This window comes from Protopterus annectens, chromosome 2.part1, assembly GCF_019279795.1.
Source record: "Protopterus annectens isolate FY-2018-M chromosome 2.part1, PAN1.0, whole genome shotgun sequence".
In the NCBI taxonomy this organism is placed as follows: domain Eukaryota; kingdom Metazoa; phylum Chordata; order Ceratodontiformes; family Protopteridae; genus Protopterus; species Protopterus annectens.
This window is the reverse complement of record NC_056729.1, coordinates 46,792,934-46,811,623: the sequence shown is the minus strand read 5'-3', so window position 1 is coordinate 46,811,623 and position 18,690 is coordinate 46,792,934. Positions and strand designations below refer to the sequence as shown.

At 44.8% G+C, this 18,690-nt stretch overlaps 1 protein-coding gene across 1 annotated transcript in view; it reads left to right on the top strand.

Annotated features, from left to right (window-relative positions):
- The window catches only part of LOC122793960 (arf-GAP with coiled-coil, ANK repeat and PH domain-containing protein 2-like), a 930,687-nt gene that overhangs the window by 731,272 nt on the left and 180,725 nt on the right, over positions 1-18,690 (top strand). The window lies entirely within an intron of this gene.

Here is an 18,690-nt window from a genome sequence, read left to right as displayed (position 1 = left end):
GCTCAGGAATATACTTCTGTGAGACCTCCCAAAATTCAGGTAGTTGGGGACTCTGTCCCACAGTGAAGGATAAAGTGAAGATTGACAGCATCAGAAAAAGAAGCCATGTCTTACCATAATGTTCCAATAGATTGGATTCTCCTTTTATGAATACAGGTATGGTTTCTGGTCCGTTATTTATTGTCTGTCACTATCTTGTGCAAAATCAATCTGAGGTAATCCTGAGAGGGGCATTATGGGTGAAGCTAAGCACTAAGCTCGAGAGTTTTTGGAAGGAGCAAGTTGGAATAATGGCAGAGTCAGTTCCGAGACGCAGAACTGAACCCACAGCCAAGGATAAGTGAAGATCGACAACACAGATGGAACATTATGGTAAGACATAAAAAGAAGTTATGTACTTACCATATCATTCCATGTGAGTTGTTCATCTCACCTTCATTCTTACAGATGGTTCGAGTTGGACTACTACAAAGCTCAAGGTCTTCAAATAGTTTGAGGCCAAGTCCATATCCCATGATGCACCTAGTTATCTCAGATCTTGTTTGCTGCGAATAATAATACCATATGTCATTCTATCACTCCATAAGAGAAAGTATAGACGGGTTGAGCAACCAGGAAGGATCCAGCATCTCGGTCTTCTAAAAGCCCAGGAAGTGGGTAGGAGGGAGGGAAGTAAGAATGAAGGCGAGATGAACAACTCACATGGAACGTTATGGTAAGTACATAACTTCTTTATGTGACGTTCTATCTCGCCGATCATTCTTACAGATGGGTAGTGTCCCAAGCACCATCTATCTCGGGTGGCTCACGGGAGTATGTTCTTCAGGACAGTAGACCCAAAAGAGGCCCTGCCAACTTTGTAATGAGTGATAAAGGTATGAAGTCTTGACCAAGTGGCTGCTGCACAAATGTTATCAATAGGAAGTCTGTCAGAAAAGGCAGAGGATGTAGAAACTGCTCTGGTTGAGTGAGCTTTAATTTTGTGTTGCATATTGGCAGCTGAATAAGCAATGTGATACAATCAGATAACCATTTAGACAGAGTTGTTTTAGCCACTGGCATACCTTTCCTGCAGTCTGAAAAGGAAACAAAAAGCTGTTTCGATTTCCTAAAATCTTTTGTTCTATCCAAGTAAAATCTGTGCTGTCTGTAAACATCAAGTTTGTGCAGCATGTATTCTAGATTGTTGGGAGTGATTGGGGAAGAAAATTGGCAAATCAATAATTTGGTTAAGATTAGTTTCAGTGCAAGCCTTAGGCAAAAAAGGAGGGGGTTGCTTGAAGTGAGACTGGCAGCATGGAACATCAAGTAAGGAGGTTTAATGGACAAGGCCTGAAGCTCTGACACTCTGCGGGCAGAAGTAATAGCTACTAAAAAGATGGTCTTCCATGACACAAATTTGAGGTCATATGAGGAAGCTGGTTCAAATGGAGGAAGAATAATGTGGGAAAGCATAACATTTAGATTCCCTGGGGAATAGGGAGATTTCACAGGTGGTCTGAGATGAAAAGTTGCTTTGAGAAAGGCTTTGGATAATTTGTGTGACATAATATTCAATCCTTCGAATCCAAGATGAAAATTAGAAATGACAGCAAGTTGAACACAAACAGTTGCTTCTGCAGCTCCTTTGTTGAAAATCATGGTTGAGAACTCTCAAATGGAGGCCATAGGGGCTTGGTTAGGATCAATATTGTTTTTAGAGGCCCATATAGAAAATTTTTTCCATTTGCTAAGGTATAGCTTCCTCGTAGAAGACTTGAGAGGGTAAGAGAATTTGCTTAGTTTCATTAGAAAGGTTATGGGACCTGGCTATGATGGGAACTGGAGCAGCCAAGCTGTCAACTTTAGGGACTGCCAAGAGGGATGAAGTTCCCCCGACGAGTGTGTCAGAAGGTCTGGAACTGGGTCCAGAATCCAAGGGTCCTCCAAAAGATGAAGTCAAAGGAAGGGGAACCAAATCTGACAAGGCCAATGAGGGGCTATTAGAATGATGATCCTTCCCAGAGTTTTTGCTTTCTGTAGAACCTGTGGTATCAACAGGATTGGTGGAAATGTGTAGAGGAGACCCAGAGGTCAATTGTGAACAAGTGCTTCCCATGGAGCTTCTCCCAGAGGGGGAATCAGGGCAAAGTAGCTTCTGCATTTCGTGTTCATGTGACTGGCGAAAAGGTTGCAGCAAGGCTGGCCCCACCTGCAGAATATCCTATCCACAATTTCTTTCTTGCGGGACCACTCGTGGGGCAACAAAATTGCTCTGCTCAGCTTGTCTGTTATCGCATTGGATTTCCCCGGGATGTGCATTGCTAACAGAAAGTGCTGGGTGGATATAGCCCACTGCCATACTCTTAGGGCCTCGCGACAAAGGGGATATGACCTGGTTCCTCCTTATTTGTTCAAGTACCAGACCACTGACTGATAGGGTGGGGTGGGGGGGGGATTTCTGTGTGCCTTGGGCTGTCCTTCCCTGAAAATGCCCCCCCCCCCAAACCCTATCAGGGAAGCGTCCGTGGTCACAATGGCCGCTGGTGGGGGTAAAACAAAGGGAAATCCTATCGTGACATGAAGTGAGGTCAACCACCACTGAAGATCCTTTTTGCAAAAGTTTGTGATCATTATCAGGTGAGACATGGGAAGCTCTTGGTAAGACCACTGAGTGAACAGCAGCCATTGCAGTATCCACATGTGCATGCGACACAGCGGTATGGCCAGAATTGTAGCTGCCATCATACTAACAACTTTAGAACTTCTGATGCTGGAGCCTTGTTTTTGGATATCAGAATGCGGACCTGCTGACTGACTAGTAAGACTCTTTCTACTGGAAGTCTTAGCGTGGTGGTGGTGGTGTCCAGTTCTGCTCTGATAAAAAATGTATGTTGCGATGGCAACAAAGCAGATTTTTCTGAGTTTATTGTAATGCCTAGCTGGCTGCAGAGTGACAGAGTGGAGTCCCTGGCTTGAATGAGTTGATGCCTGGTGGTGATGGTGAGGAGCCAGTCATCTAGGTATAGAAACACCCGGAATCCTAAACATCTTAGGTGAGCCATGACCACTGCCAGACATTTGGTGAACATTCTGGGGGCTGTAATGAGACCAAAGGGCAGGGCTCGAAACTGGTAATGATTGGCTACCAACCAGAAGCACAGATGATCCCTGGATGGCCTGGCCATTTTTATGTGGTAGAACGCATCCTGGAGATCTGTCGAGCACATCCAATTGTCTTTCCCTAAGAAGGGAAGTATCAACTGAAGCGTGACCATCCGAAACTTCTCTTTTTTGACAGATTTGTTTAGCCTGCTGAGGTCCACTGTAGGTCTCCAGTACCCTGTCTTTTTTTGAAACTAAAAAGAATCTTGAGTAAGTTCCGGATCCTGTCTGGTCTGTTGAGACTGGTTGGATGACTCTTTTTCTAAGCAACATTTGGACCTCTACTGTTGCCTGTTCCCTGTAACTGGGTGGAACATCCAGGATTTTCCTTGTCTGTGTAGCCAGTGTGGCGAAAGGAATGAAGCACCCAGGTGTCATTTGTTATTTTTTATCCAGGCATCTGGATACAAAGACAAGCGACCCCTGACTGCCTCCAGAGCAGAACAGTTGGGCCTTCCTTTCAGGAGCACTGGATGGGCTTCCCAAAGAAGGGATCTCTGTTGCCCTGGTTTTGCGGACCCCCCCCCCTCTGCTGCGAGGACGGTGTCTTCCATTATTGCCCCCTCCTCTGCCCCTGGAGGGGGGTTCCTCACGTGTGTCCTGAAAGGCTCCTTGGGCTTTTCAGAACCACATTTTCCCTCCCCTTTGACCTTTGGGGGTAGGGTCTGGTAGGAGTGGAAAAACAGACTCTGGCAGACAGAGTCTTTCCTTCCTTCCTGCTTACACCTGGTAAAAGTGTCCTTAATTTTGGGCCCGAAAAGGGACGGGCCATCAAAAGGGGGTATTCACAAAGGATGACTTGAAGGGCTCCGCGAAGGAACACAAGCGCATCCAGGAGTGTCTCCTAAGAGAGATTCTTGTATCAGCTGCCCTGCTCGTTCCATCAGCTGCATACGAAATGAGGCACATGGATGAGTTAACAATGGACTTGAGGGTAGCAAGCTGGGAGGCAACTTTGTTTGAAGCTCCTGCAGTTACTGTACCCTGAAGAGTATCTCCCAGCTCTTTAAGGAGATCTTTTTGCAGTCTCATGAAATGGGTTAGGTAGTTGAGCAGTGTGCAGAAGTCGCTGAACTATAAGTGCGCTTCCCATTATCTATCCATGATCCTGGAATCTCTGTTAGGAGGATGGGTAGAAGAGGAAGTATCTGAAATTTCCTTTTTGGTGGCTGCTGCAACAACCATGGCATCAACTGGCACACCCTTGGTCAGAAAGGATTTGTCTTGGGGAGCAGAGAGAAATTTGTTAGGCCTCCTAGGGACAGGCTCCATGGTGTCCAGTGACTCCCACGCCCTTCGTGAGACCAGCTGCATCAGCTCATCAAAGTGCGGAGACACCCAAGAGGTGTAGGGCTGAGACCCGAAAGTCTTCAGGAGAACTGACTCATCTTCAGTAGTGTTTTTGGACTGCCAGTCACCCCTCTGCCTAAAGATTTTTAGTATCTCAGCAAATGATATATCCTCACAGGGGGACCATGGGGACCCTTCTGATTCATCCAAGTCAGTATCAGATGTCAGGGACTCCTGTGGCGAGTCTATATGTTTTCTCTTACAAACTCTCTTCCTGGGAATCTCATCAGTGGGAGCTTCTGGTGAGGTCTCAGAAGACCATGGGCCACCCAGTGGGGCTTCCTGAGGCTCTGATTCTCTACAGTTGACCAGGATCTGTGAAGCAGAAGCAGACACAGGCACTTTAGGAGAGGATGATGCTGGACCTGAGGTAGAGGATGTCTTAAGAGATATAAGTCTCCTCATGGCTTCAAAGGCACCCCTGCTCTGATACAAAGGGACTGATGATTCTGAGGAAACCGTTGATACCCCCGGCACCGGGACAGTGGGCTCCGGGCCAGAGGTAGGAGCCGAGCTCATCCGAGTCAGAGCCCCGAGAGGCAGAGTCAAAACCGACAAGTCGGTCCGACTATCCTCCCCAGACCCAACCAGAGTGTCGGCTCCTAGAGTCCTCGATCAGCTCTGAGGGCATCAGAGTAAACTGAGCCAAAGACACTGGAGCAAGCGTCTGCTCTGAAGGCTCCACGATCAACAAGTCCGACTTTTCCAGCTCCGAAGGACCAGTATGGCTCGGAGGAGGAAGAGTTGTAGCTGGCATAAGTGTCTTCGGCTCCGAAGCCGATAAATTTTGCAAAGGCCGGTGCCTGTAAAAGCTTCTGCACCACACGATCCACATCCAGATCAGAAAGGCTAGTAGAAGACTGAGTTGAATGGATCGAAGGTGGTACTGACTGTAATAAAGGAGACTTGGGTATTTCGGATACCAGTTCCAGGACTGGGGACCGGCTCCTAAAAGATAAGATGGTTGGCTCCGATGTGATGTCTTTGGAGCCGACGTCAAAGACTTTTTGTTTTTTTTTTAGTCTCAGAAGTCTTAGAAGACTTTGAAGACTTGCTGGATCTATCCTGGTTGCTCAAAGCTTCTTGGAAAGAGTGTTTCTTCCAACCTCTATCAATCAACTTCCTCTTCCTCTTTCTCTCCTGGAGAACCCTGGAAGAGAAAGAATGGCATGTAGTGCAGCTAGCTTGTAAATGTAATGCTCCTAAACAGTACACACAGTTAACATGACTGTCAATGACATACATTTTTTGGCCACATTTGGGGCACTTTTTAAATCCTGACTTAGGATGTTTATTTTGGTCAGCCATATTGTACCAAACATAGTATCAAACAAGATTACTGTCAAATTGAACACTGAAAATTTGAACAGTATCACAGTCAAAAAAAGCCCTTAGAAAATACAGGCTAAAATCACACACACACACACACACACACACACACACACACACACACACACACACACGTATTTATCTAAACACAGATAAAGTATTAATTTGACAGAAAACGCTGTCTAAAAGCACAATATTAAAACACACACAAGTATTTATGCTAAGCAGACAATAGTAATAAAGATAGCAGCTATTTCACATAAACTAAACCTTATGTACATTTTCTAAACTGTGACAAAAGGTCACTAACTAAGCGCACACTAATTAAAATAAACCTTATCAAAATGTACTAAACTGTGACAAAAGGTCACTGATAAAACACTCTTTAAACTAGGCCTAGAAAAAAGAGGCCAACTAGAAATAATAAGAAAGCACACCAAGAGAAAGGGAAATACATTATGAGGCTATAAGAGCTTAAAAGTATTTAAAACTACTGATAATAAGATTTATCAATATAATCAGAAAAATTTGTAAAAGTAAGGTTTTACTGGCCTGAGCTAGTGAGAACCTCTGATCTTTTGCAGCGGCAAACTAGAGCTGAGGTAACTCTAGGTGCATCATGGGATAGGGACTTGACCTAGAGCTATTTGAAGACCTCGAGCATTGTAGTAGGCTGGCTCGGAGCCGAGGGATTGTCTCTGAACCATCTGTAAGAATGAACAGCGAGATAGAACAACTTCACATCTTCTTTTTCTGTGATATTTCAGACTAAAAAAGGTCTGACTAAATTTTTAGTATGGTGAAGATACAGATACGACAAATATCTCAAACATTTTATTTCATGCCAAAAAGATAATAAATACTTTCATCCCTAATAACGTAAAAATGGGAACTTCATCAGAGTTCATAGGTTGGTACTAGGCTATTGGCCCTAGGGCCTATACAAGCCTAACCATAACAATTCCCTGTATATTTCTTCCCACAATATTTACGTCTCTCGACCCCTGTCTAGCAGGGCGACTGACAGGATCCCCGGGGTGAATTTTTTGTCTCCCATCCAATCATCAAGGTTCCTTTTGAAGAGGGCCAAGGAGGCGTGCTCTGCTTGACATGTATGGGCAGTCTGTTCCAGAGTATGGGGAGTCTCTGGGTCAGGAACCTATCCCTCCAGCATGTTTTGTTCATTGTGATGACAAGGTTTAGATCCCTGGAGCATGTGGCTCTGAGGGATTGGGATTTCTTTAAGTGGAGCATGTCCACCAGTTCAGGGTTTGATATGGCCTTGTATGTTAAGCAGAGATCTCCTCTGAGTAAAAAATATGCCACAGAGTGTAGCTGGAGTTTTTTTTAGATGGTCAGCATATGGCATCTGCTTTAGGCCTGTGATTCTTTTAGTGAGGTATTTCTGTGGCCTTTCCAGCTGTTGCAGATGTCTTGTGAGGTACATACCAAACTGGGCATTATACTCTATAATGGGTCTAATGAGGGATGAGTACAGTGGGACAATGACCTCCTTTTTTCTGGATGAAAAGCCCTTGGTGAAGAGGTGTGCCACATAAAAGGATTTCCTGACTGTTGTGGCGATGTGGTTATCGAAAGTGAGACCACTGTCCACTAGTGTCCCCAAGTCTCTCATCACACTTTCGATGTTTAGTGTACTGCCACCTATGTGGTAATTCATGGGTACATTTTTTTTCCAAAGGGGATAACTATACATTTCTTGGCATTAACTTGAGCCCATGGCTCTGGCACCAGGCATCTGTTTCTGTAAGGCCCTTTTGCAGAATATCCACATCATTTGGGGATTCAATAATGGCTCCCAGTTTGCAATCATCTGCGAACTTTGTTAGCCAGAGTCCCTTAGTGTTGGCCTGTACTTCAGAGAAATAGATGCCAAACAAGAGTTGTCCCAGGACTGAACCCTGAGGTACTCCACTTGTCACTTGTCTGGAGCTGGATTTGGAGTTGGCTACTTTTACAGTCTGGATTCTGTCAGTAAGCCAGTTGGCAACCCATCGAGTGACGTAGGGATTTATGCCAATCTTAGTAAGTTTATCTATGATTCCAGAGTGGGGGATGGTGTCGAAGGCCTTGGCGCGATCCAGATAGGCTGTGTGGGACCGCCTTGCCCTTGTCCACAGCTCTGGAGACTTGATTCGAAGAAGTCAATCAGGTTCAGGAGACAAGATCTGCACTTCACAAACCCAAACTGGGTGGGGCCAGTGTTTGAAGGTTGCCAATGTCTTTGTTTATACGTTTCATGATAATGCGTTCCATGCCCTTGCAGATCAGGCTTGTCAGACTAATGGGACGGTAGTTCCCGGGATCCAAGGTGGATCCCCCCTTGTGGAGTGGAATAACTGTAGCTGTGCGCCACTCAGTGGGCACAAAGCCTGAGGTGAGGCTATGATTAAACATGACACTTAGGTGAGGTGCAAGTTCATTTTGTAGTTCATGTAGTACACAGCCTGGGATGTCATCTGGTCCCATGGATGCTGTATTCTTAGCTTTGGAGAGTGCGGTTTCTACCTGTGTGGCCGTGATTACCGGAATTTGGCAATCTTTTGGTATTGAGATGGGCCCTTTAGGGGGTGAGAGGGGGGTGAAGTTGGCACTAAATCGATCTGCTAGGATATTGGCAATATCCTTGGGATTAGTATATTTAAATTCTGTTGTAGCTCAGGGCAGATCTGAGCATTGCCATTTAAATTCTTGACATAACTATAGAGAATGCCTTGTGGTTGTCTTTGGAATATTTGGCAATTTTATTTTCGTAACTAGCTTTTGAGGATTTTATGAGGGATCTCAGCTTCTTACTGAGGCTGCTGAGGGAGTTTTTTGCATCCTGGGATTTTCCTCTTTTCTGCAACAGTTTCTTCCTTCTGTTGTATAGTTTGTTTATAGCACGGGACCACCAGATTGGCTTCCTTTTTTTGGATGAGAGCATCTTAGTTCTATTTGGGTAGGCACGATTCATGCACGAGTGGATATGCTCGCACAGTGCCTTAGTGTAGGATTCTGCAGTCGATCTTTCAGATCCCGTCTGCTTGGGTGTCATGAAGTTTGTCACTTCTGACTTCAGTAGCATGAAGTTGGCTTTGGAGAAGTTTTTTAAGGAGGTTTCCTTACTGGGGGGGTGGGGTGGGATGTGGATGTCAAGGGTGATTTGCTTATGGTCAGACCTGACCAATGAGGGAAGTTGGCTTTGGAGAAGTTTTTTAAGGAGGTTTCCGTACTGGGGGGGTGGGGTGGGATGTAGATGTCAAGGGTGATTTGCTTATGGTCAGACCTGACCAATGAGGGGGTGACCACTGGTGTGGAGCATCTATCTCCCATGTTGGTAATGACCAGGTCTAGGATATTGGAGCCCCAGGTGGGACAATGGATTAGTTGATCCAGGGCGTTGGAATTTATGAATTTCAAGAACCGTTGGGAAAAGGAGTTGGTACCCAAATAGTTTTCCCAGTTAATGGCAGGGTAGTTGAAATCACCCAGTATTAGTTGTGTTTGGTTGTATCTTGATATTTTCCAGTAAGTTTAGAAAGGTGTAGTGAGAATCTTGGGGCATGGTGGGGGATCTGTAGCAAGCTACAATTTGGATTGTAGTATTACCTGGTGTTAGTTGCACCTAGAGAATTTCAGATGCATTGTGTTGGGCAACTAGCCTGGAGGTGTGAATATCCTTGGTGAATATGGACACTCCTCCACCTTTAGTGTTTCGGTCTTGGTTTTGTGTTCGAAACGTGTGGTAAGAGTTGTAGACTGGTATTGCAGGGGTGCTCTTTGGAGCCTTGAAACAGGTCTCAGTTACTGCACAGATATCGATATTCTCCGTTTTTAGGAGTGTCTCGAGAGAGTGCATTTTCAGGTTTAGACTTCTAGCATTCCCTTCAGATTTTGCATGCTTGTATCTGTTACGGTGGTGGTTTTGTCCTTTGAGCCTTGCCTAAAAAAGGCACTATAGGGGTGGCAAGAGCTTTAGCCAATAACCTGAATCCCAGGGGTGACAGGTGCAGACTATCTCTGGCAAAGCATCGTGGTTTGTCGATCATGTCTTCCCAGGTAGACAGATACTGGATCCCCTTTGAATGACACCAGAAGCTTAGCCAATTGTTGAAGTCAATCATTTTGTCCTTATACTGTGGTATCCTTCTGGGCGAAGGCAGGATGCTACTCAGGGCTAGGATCATACCTGCCTGGACCACATGATCTGAGAGCTCTTCCATGTCTCTTTTCATGTAGTCCAGGGAGGTACGTCTCAAGTCATTCACTCCAGCATGGACAATGACAGAGTCGTATTTGTACTTGTTGTGGAGTGACCTTAGTGCATGCGTTATGTGGTGGATCCTGGCACCCGATAGGCAGCTGACTGTAATTTTCTCCTTGTTCAGCCTGGTGGGTGGGACATCAGTGTGCCTGACTATAGTCACCTATGACTAAAGTGTTGGGTGCATTGTCTTGCCTTAGGGGCTGTTGTTGTGTGGCACACTGCTGTTGTGAGCTGTGTGTCACTTTGGTTGTGACTGGTGTTTGTTTATTTAAAAAAAAAACAGCAGCAGCTGATTATGTACATGAAATGGCCAGTCATGTCAATCCAATTAACACTGTCTGAAAAGATTTGAAGCCTGCATAAACTAAAGCACGCACTGCTGGTGATTCCCTGCTGGGTGAGAAAACCTATATGTTTTGTCTGTGACCTTTTAGAACTGCTTTCTGTTAGGTGCTCCCTTTTGTTTTCTGTTTAAGAAATCAACTTGGCCTTGTGTTTTTGTTCTACATCAGAGGTGGACACATATTATCTAGGCTGCTCATTTCATGTTTTTTTTCATTGATTAAATTGTCTGTTGAGTGATACTTAGTGAAATTCTGGGCCTCTGTCTTTGTCTGAAAAGATTTGAAGCCTCCATAAACTAAAGCTCTGCTAGTGATTCCCTGCTGTGTTTCCCACCTACCCTCCCATTTGTTGATTTGATTTTTAAACTTGGTGACTTTAAGCTGCCCACTTCTACTGTAAATTGAGATTAATAAGCTCCTCCGTTTCTACACTGTTGTTGATATCCTGAATTCTTTGTTTGTCTTTACTTGTGCTTGTATTGAAAAAGTGCATTTTGCCTCCCATTGTCTGTTGTACTAACTCTAACTTCATTATCTAGCTAGCTGTTGGATGGAGTTGTTTTAGCAAACAATTGTTTTTACACAAAAGAGGTTAGTGGATTTTCCATCTAGTGCACTGGGAGGTAGCCTGGTCTGTTGGGGAACACTTGAATTCTGAATGTAGTTTTATTGGCTGGAGGACTTATTAATCAGTTTATCTTGTTTTTTAGTACCTTTATAAATTCTGTACATTTTAGTGGCTCGGTTCATTTATTCAAAGTGAAGTACTTTAATTGAATAATCACAATTTTATAAGATTTTTTTAAAGTGCACTACTGTAAGTTTGTTTGTTGTAGCATTTCACTCTAGACACTCCTTTTCTGTGCTTTTGCATTGGGAGGACTAGGGTTGTTCTTCTGTTGACAGTAGGTGTTTAACGTGGTCTGCTTGAGCTGGGAAACGCAGAAAAGGGCTCCAAGTATTTTATTTTTTTTGCACTTCTCTGCATTTGATTTGCACTGGTCTAATACCTAGATAGCATAGACTAGATTCAGACCTGCTGAATCTAACCTGTTATTGATACACCTAAGCACTAAAGCAGCCATCTCACATTAAGAAGGGCTCCCCTGCACCCTTGTTGCAGAAGAGTGTGGATCCAGTCTTGTCTGAGCTGGGGATTGCTGTTGGAAGATTCATTCTGTGCTTTCCTATTGGTAGATCAGCTTAAAAGTGTCTTAATTTCACCTGTATTTAAGCCTTGCATTTGCGTATTGCAGCACAACATACAACAAAGGTTAGGGGTGCCTTGTATAGACGCAAACACCTTGAAACTCATTTTTTCCATAGACATTTGTCAGCAGAACCCTCCCAAGCTTCCCTACTGCACTACAGGCACTCTGAGCAGCATTGCCACACTTATCATCCATAGTCATCAATAGAACAAGTACCTTTGTTTGCCTTAGCACAAAATGTGGTCAAACTAGCACACTCCCTTCCCAAGTAGTACATACAGTAAAAATCTACTATAATGTATGGGCAGTTTCCCATCATTTCACCACCCAGTCTGATTGACATGGGCATCCTGAGGCAGTGTAGTAATTGCCTCATGTATACTGACAACCGGTTTACTCCCAAAACAAATACCCTATGTGAGAGATGTAATTACACTATGAAATTGGAATTAATTTTCTCACATAACAATAAGCCGGACATCATAGAGGTTGTCAGCACACACAATTCACGTCTCACACAAAATGAGATCACAACACATAGACTCACCTATGCGGAGGTACTCACTAGAAGCCTACCAAAAGATCAGAGACTTCCTAAATGTAAACCACATGTGCACACTGCTATGCAAATAGAAACCACTACACGTAGTAACACGTACATCAGTGTTTCAGCAAGTAAGCCCCTAAGGCAAATCATCTCAAAACTTAATGTCTTGGTCATAGGTGATTACATAGTGTGAGACACAGATATCCCCTTCAGCAGGCTGGACAAGAAGATCACAGTCATTTGCCTGTCAGGCGCCAGGATCCGTCAAATCACACATGCACTCAAGTCGCTCAACAAGTACCATTATGTCATAGTCCATGTTGGGATGAAAGACTTGAGATGTACCTCTCTGGACTATCTGAAGAGAGAAATGACTCATCTCATAGATTATGTGCCTTCACCCAGGATGATGTCACAGTGTAAACAAAAAATGATCGACTTCAACAATTGGCTTAGCTTATGGTGTTAGTCTCGGGGGATCCAGTGTCTGTCAGCCTGGGAAGACATGGTTGACAGGCCACACTGCTTTGCCAGAGATGGTCTGTACCTGTCTCCTCTAGGATTTTGGATACTGATAAAGGTGCTTGCCTCCCCCATAGTGCCTTTTTTAGGCAATATGAAAACGTTTTCAACATAACAAAAACAACTCAAGGCAAGCTCAAGGGTTTGCTGCTTAATGCTGAGTCAAAACATGAAATTGCACTCCCTGGAAGCACTCCTCACTGTGGAAGATGCTGACGTCTGTGCAGTCACTGAGACATGGTTCAAGGCCTCGGAGAGCACTTCAGTTGTACAAGGCTGCAATGCCTTCCACATGTTCAGACCTCAAAGTAAGCATGAAAGAACCAAAGGTGGAGGTGTATCCATCTTTATTAAAGCTAAGTACACCTTGAGACTGGTCAAAACAGTATGACTCTGTTGAACTACTTTGTCCAGTTAACTATAAGCAGATTACCCTGCCACATCATTGCTAGCTATAGGTCGCCCACCATGAACCAAGAAAAGCACACCGCTTACCTAGACTTACTGGACTCACTCACCATGCAGCTCAACCAACACCTTAGTCATGGGAGATTTCAACTATCCTTCCATCGATTGGGTGACATACATAAGCACAAATATGCTCACCCAGAGATTCCTAGACTTTGTCAATACAAATGCTTTGGAACAGATAGTCTGCACACCCACAAGGGACTCAAATGTCCTAGAAGTAGTACTCACCAACATGGGAATCACTGCACTCCCCCTTGTGTGATGCCCTCCCTGGTTAAGATCGGACCATAATTCAGTGTCCTGCAAGGTTACTATTGAACCTGTCACCCCCACAGGAGCAAAAAATAAAAAACTTTTCCAAAGCAAACTACAGCTTACTAAGCAGTGGTATAAAAGGTTTTATAGCCCCCGCAGTCACCAACAACTACTGCTGTACAGAGCTGTACACAAATGCCCTGTGTAAACTCTTAAGCAACTGTATAGGCTTGTCTGTGCCTGACAGGATTAAAGCCAGGTCCTCCTTAAAGAAATAAGACATCCTGATGGACCTCAAGTATAAACAGATTACATGACAAAGGAAAAAACTGATGTCTAAGAACAAGAGGGAACTGACTCAGAATAATTCTCTCCACAGCTTGAACAAGCAAATCAGCAATCTTGTCAAGTCCTCTAAAGCTAATTATGAAGGCAAAATAGCATCCCTAGCTAAGGATATTCATAAGGCATTCTTTAAATATATCTGAATTTTAAAAGCAAATCCCCAGCTGTGTGGCTATTTGGTAGTAGATGGTACCACTCATACCATACTGGAGGAAATTGCCAACCTGCTAGCTGACAGATTTGGTGTAAACTTCACCCCCTGTGCCCACCAGCCATACCTCAAAGTATACCTGACACCAGTCCTCTGCCTAGTATCTCTAGAGGTCAGGTCATATCTGCACTCTCCAAGACCAAAAACATGGCCTCAGTGGGACTAGACAACATCCCAAGTTGCTTGTTAAGCATTCTAAAATAGGACCCAGCAGACCCACTTGGTGTTTTCTTTAACATTGCCTGAGAACTGGCTTTGTTCCAGCAGAGTGGAGAACAGCAACAGTGATCCAGTTGCACAAAGGGGGGCCATCAACCGACCCTGAGAACTATAGACCCATAAGTCTAACCAGACTCATCTGCAAGGCCATGGAAAGAATCATTATGAACTTCATAGTTTCATAGGTAGGTACTAGGCTATCTGCCTGAAGGCATTTATAAGCCTAGCTGGAATGTGTTCGCTTTCGCCACCCCCTTAGATTAGTTCCCTTTGCCTCTGTCCAGCAGATCCATTGAAGTGATCCCTGGGGTAAACTTTGTTTCCCATCCACTTGTCAACATTTCTCTTGAAGAGGGTTAGCGAGGAGCTCTGCCTAATGTAAATTGAAATCTTGTTCCAGAGCATGGGAAGTCTCTGGGACAAGAATCTATCCCTCCAGCACGTCCTATTTATTGTGGTGAGGTTTAGATCCCTGGAGCGTGTGGCTCGGGGGGGGGGGGGGATATGGTTTTCTTTAGGTGGAGCATGACCATCAATTCTGGGTTGGACATGGCCTTGTATGTCAGGCAGAGATCACCTCCGAGTAGGTGGTATGCAACTGAGTACAGCTGGAGTTTCTTTAGTCGAGCTGCATAGGGCATCTGCTTCAGGCCAGTGATCCTCTTGGTGACATACTTCTGTGGTCTTTCCAGTTGTTGCTGGTGTCTTGTAACGTACATCCCAAATGGGGCATTGTACTCTATGATGGGTCTGATGAGTGATGCTTAGAGGGGCCCAGTGACCTCTTTCGATCTGGATGCAAACCTTATTGTGATTAGGTGGGCCACAGAAGGATTTTCTAACCACTTTCGCAGTGTTATTATCAAAGGAGAGGTTACTATCTACTTGGGTCCCCAGATCTCTTATTACGTCTTCCGACCTCCTATGTGGTAGTTTGTGGGTACTTTGTTTTTTCCAAAGGAGGTGACTATGCACTTTTTGGCATTTAGCTTGAGACCATGGTTTTGACACCAGGTATCTGTCTCAGTGAGACCCTTTTGGAGGATGTCTGTGTCAGCCGGAGAGTCAATTATAGTCCCTAGTTTGCAGTCGTCTGCGAATGTGGTCAGCCATAGTCCTCCTGTGCTTGCCTGTACCTCTGAAAAGTATATGCCGAACAGGAGGGGTCCTAGGACTGAGCCCTGGGGAATGCCACTTGTAACCGGTTTAGAGTCCGACCTAGCTCCCGCAACTCTTACCATATGGGTTCTGTCCGTGAGCCAGTTGGCAGCCCATCTCGTGACATAGGGGTTTATGTTCAGGCTGGTGAGCTTGTCTATAATACCTGATGGGGAATGGTGTCGAAGGCCTTTGCGAGTCCTAGGTAGGCTGTGTGGACCACCTTTCCCTCATCTGTAGCCTTGGTAACTGTCTCAAAAATGTCCACCCGGTTTACTAGGCATGATCTGCCCTTAACAAAGCTGAACTGGGTAGGGTCCAGTGTTTGGAGGTTTCCAATGTCTCTATTAATTAGATCCATGATGATGCACTCCATAGCTTTGCAGATCAAGCTAGTCAGGCTTATAGGGCGAAAGTTCCCAGGGGTCCGTTGTGGCTCCACCTTTGTGGAGTGAAATAACTGTTGCTGTGCGCCACTCTGTAGGCACGTAGCCTGTGGAGAGGCTGAGTTTAAACATTGTGTTTAGGTGAGGGGTTAGTTCATCTTTGAGCTCGTGTAGCATGCAGCCTGGGGCACCGTCCGGTCCCATTGATGCTGTGTTTTTGACTTTGGAAAGGGCTGTTTTAACCTGAGTGTCTGTGATTTCAGGGGCACTACATTCTTCTGGTATAGTTATGGCCCCTTTTGGGGGTGAGAGGGGGGTGAAATTTGCACTGAACCTGTCTGCCAGGATGTTGGCTATATCGGTCGGTTCATTGTATTTTCTGCCATTCTGCACAAACTCCGAGCAGATCTGAGAATTGCCACTTAGATTCTTGACATAGCTAAAGAATGCCTTATGGTTATCTTTAGAGTCCATGGCAATTTTTCTTTCGAAGCTAGCCTTGGATGATTTTTATGGGGGAACGTAGTTTTTTGCTGATACTGATCGGGGATGTCTTCCCTTCTTGGGATTTTACTCTTTTCTGTACTAGTTTTCTCCTTCTATTGTATAGCTTGTTTATGGCAAAGGTCCACCAGACTAGTTTCCTTTTCTTGGAGGAGTGAGTCTTGGTTTTGTTTGGAATAACACCATCCATGCATTCTTGTAGGTTCCCGTAGAGTGCATTAGTAAAGGATTTTGCAGGTTGGACAGCGTTATCCTTTAGCATGGGGGATTTGAAACGTCCCACCTCGGTCTTAAGTAACGTGAAGTTTGCTTTTGAAAAGTTTTTCATGGTGGTTTCTTTGACCGGGGATGGTGGCGGAATGTGGATATCCAGAGTGATTAGTTTATGGTCAGATCTAAGCAGCGAGGGGTTGACCTCCGGTGTGGAACACCAGTCGCCCATGTTGGTGATGACCAGGTCCAGTATGTTGTCACCTCTGGTGGGGGTATTGACCAGTTGATCCAGAGCATTTGAGTTTATAAATTCTAGGAAATGTTGGGCAGGGGGAGTTGTACTTGAGTAGTTCTCCCAGTTAATGTTTGGGTAATTGAAATGATCCAATATCAGGGTGTTTGGTAGGACCTTTATGTTTCCAGGAATGTGGAGTGGGGGGTCCTGGGACATGGTGGGTGATCTGTAGCAAGCATTAATTTGAATAGCAGTTTTGCCTGTTGTTAGTTGCACGTGGATGATCTCTGAAGCATCGTGCTGTGCCACTAACCTGGAGGTGTGGGTATCCTTGATGAATATGGATACTCCCCCACCTTTTGTATTTTGGTCCAGGTTTTGTGGCTGAAATGTATGGTATGAGTTGTAGCCTGGTAGTGCTGGGGTGCTCTCTGGAGTCTTAAACCAGGTTTCTGTTACTGCACATATATTGATTTTCTCCATACTGAGGAGTGGAGTGCCTCGAGTGCGTGCATTTTGAGGTTTAGACTTCTGGCATTGAGCAGCATTATCCTCAGTTTTTTGTTACTTGTTCTATTTACGGTGGTGGGTTTGTCTTTTGAGCCTTGCCTAAAAAAAGGCACTTTAGGGGTGGCAAGAGCCTTGGCCAGTATTCAAAAGCCTAAGGGTGACAGGTGCAAGCCGTCTCTAGTGAAGCAGCGTGGCTTGTCGAGCATGTCATCCCAGGCTGACAGACGCTGGATCCCCTTTAAATGACACCAGAAGCTTAGCCAATTGTTGAAATTGATATTTTTTTCTGTATACCATGGTATCATTCTTGGTGAAGGCATGATGCAACTCAGGGTCAGGGTCATACCGGCCTGGGCTACGTGATCAGAGAGCTCCTCCATGTCTCTTTTCATGTAGTCCAGGGAGGTACAGCTCAGGTCATTCACACCAACATGGACAATGATAGAGTCATATTTGTACTTGTACTGGAGTGACCTGAGTGCTTGTGTTATGTGGCGGATCCTGGCACCCGACAGGCATCTAACAGTAACCTTCTCCTTGTTAAGCCTAGTGAGTGAGACGTCAGTGTGCCTGACTATAGAGTCCCCTATTACTAGTGTGTTTGGTATGTTATTTTGCCTTAAGGGCTGTGATTGTGTGTCACACTGGTTTTGTGAAGTATGTGTTTCATGGTTTGTGTTGAGGGGTGGAGGTTGCTTGGATGTAGGCGAACTTCAGACTCTAGACCCGACCCAGTTTTGCTTTAAGGGTAGATCATGCTTTTTAAACCTAGTGGAGTTCGAGAAAGTCACAAAAGCCCTGGATGTAGGTAAGACTGTTCATACTGCCTATCTTGACTTAGCCAAAGCTTTTGATACAATCCTCCACCCAGGTGTCATTGAGAAACGCTCCCAGCTGAGGATTAACCTTATTTCACTAGATGGGTAGCCAGTTGGCTAACTGATCAGACACATACTGTCAAAATTGGTGACTCCACCTCTACCAGTAGACCCATCGCCAGTGGTGTACCACAAGGATTTGTGCTGGGCCATTTACTGTTTGGAATCTATTTCTTGGAAGTCCAGGATAAAGTACACAGCCTTTGGCATACCAAGTTTGTTGGTGATTGCAGTTTGGGTGCAGTCATAGAGTCCTCCAGCGATGTTAGCATATTACAGGAGGGGCTAACACAGACAATTGACTGGTGCCAAAGCCATGTTCTAAAGCTAAACACAAAAAAGAGCATTATCATCTCCTTTGGCAAAGCAGAATTCACTGCTAATTACAATATTGACAGCACCCCCATAAGTTTAAACCCAGTGGTGCAAGATCTGGGAGCACAGGTACATGGCAATCTGAACTTTGAACACCAAGTTTCCACAGTGTAAGATGAGCCTTCTACTTTGCGCATCTCATAAGTAAGGTTATCACTTCCAGGTCTAAGGATGTTATAGCTCCACTGTACTCGACCCTCATCAGACCTTTAA